Raw genomic sequence first — 1,091 nt, 5'->3', positions numbered from 1 at the left:
TGGTGGTCTACATTGTCATCATTTAAAGTGTTATTTTATAGTGTAAAGTTAGGATCACAGTGTTAAAACTCTATAGCTCTGAGTGTATGTGCTCCTTTTTGTATCTAACTGCCCAGGCTCAGCAGTAGCACATGTGTGTGTGTGAGGGAGCAAGCACTTGTGCTTTGGGAGCAGAGGGGGGAGCACAGTAAGATAGCATCAAAAACACTTGCAAAGGGAAATTTAGAAGCAGATTTTGTGAAAACTGTATTACAAAACATACATTCATATAGTCCATCACAGTAAGAATGTCCTGTTTCTAGCACGGAGCACAAACAACACCAGTTTATTCCATAAAAGTCAGGTTATGGATGAAATGGCACGATCAAGCGGAGTGCATGCAAAGGACACAGAGAGGAGGAGCAGACAGTCAGGGAATTTCCAAGACCCAGGTGCCGTAGGAAAGAGAGACAAGAGATGATGTGAAGCCAAGAAACAGAGCTATAAAAGGAGGTCCAAAAGGAGGTGAAAGTCAGTCGTTACATGGTTTTCATTTCGACTCGGGTCTCTGTTCTGGTAACAGAATGGGGCTCTATTTCGAACCTTCAACTATGCTGGGTCAGCCCTAATGTGAACATTAACCTTATTTGGAAACTATAATATCTGTAGCTATAGGAAGACAGGAAGTAATCCTGAGACAGGAAGTATTCTTCAGATTTGGTGTGGCCATATGATGTGTTTACACATTATTTGCTGGCACTGTATCTCCTTGGCTGAGTCTCATTAAACCCTGCTAAGTTTTCATCACACCTGAACCTGGCTCACAATATTTCTTTAACAATGTTCATTATTGTAGCGTGGAACTGAAATGTACCCAGCATGTTCTGCTTCCAAAGGGCACAACTAAAATTATTTTATCCTTTGATTTAATTGATAAATATTATGCTTCTCTCTACAGTGTAACCAAAATAAGTTATAGTGTGTGTTATCCAATAGGTGTGTGTCATGAAAAGAATTGTGATCCTTTATAGGCAATAAAAGTGAGTCATTATTTTCCATCCATTGTCAATTAAAATATAAACATTGGCAAAAGAGGATAACACTCAGGTGAC

The sequence above is a fragment of the Micropterus dolomieu genome, linkage group LG05 (genome assembly GCF_021292245.1).
Source record: "Micropterus dolomieu isolate WLL.071019.BEF.003 ecotype Adirondacks linkage group LG05, ASM2129224v1, whole genome shotgun sequence".
Taxonomy (NCBI): Eukaryota; Metazoa; Chordata; class Actinopteri; order Centrarchiformes; family Centrarchidae; genus Micropterus; species Micropterus dolomieu.
The sequence above is the reverse complement of the archived record's forward strand: the minus strand, read 5'-3'. Positions refer to the sequence as shown.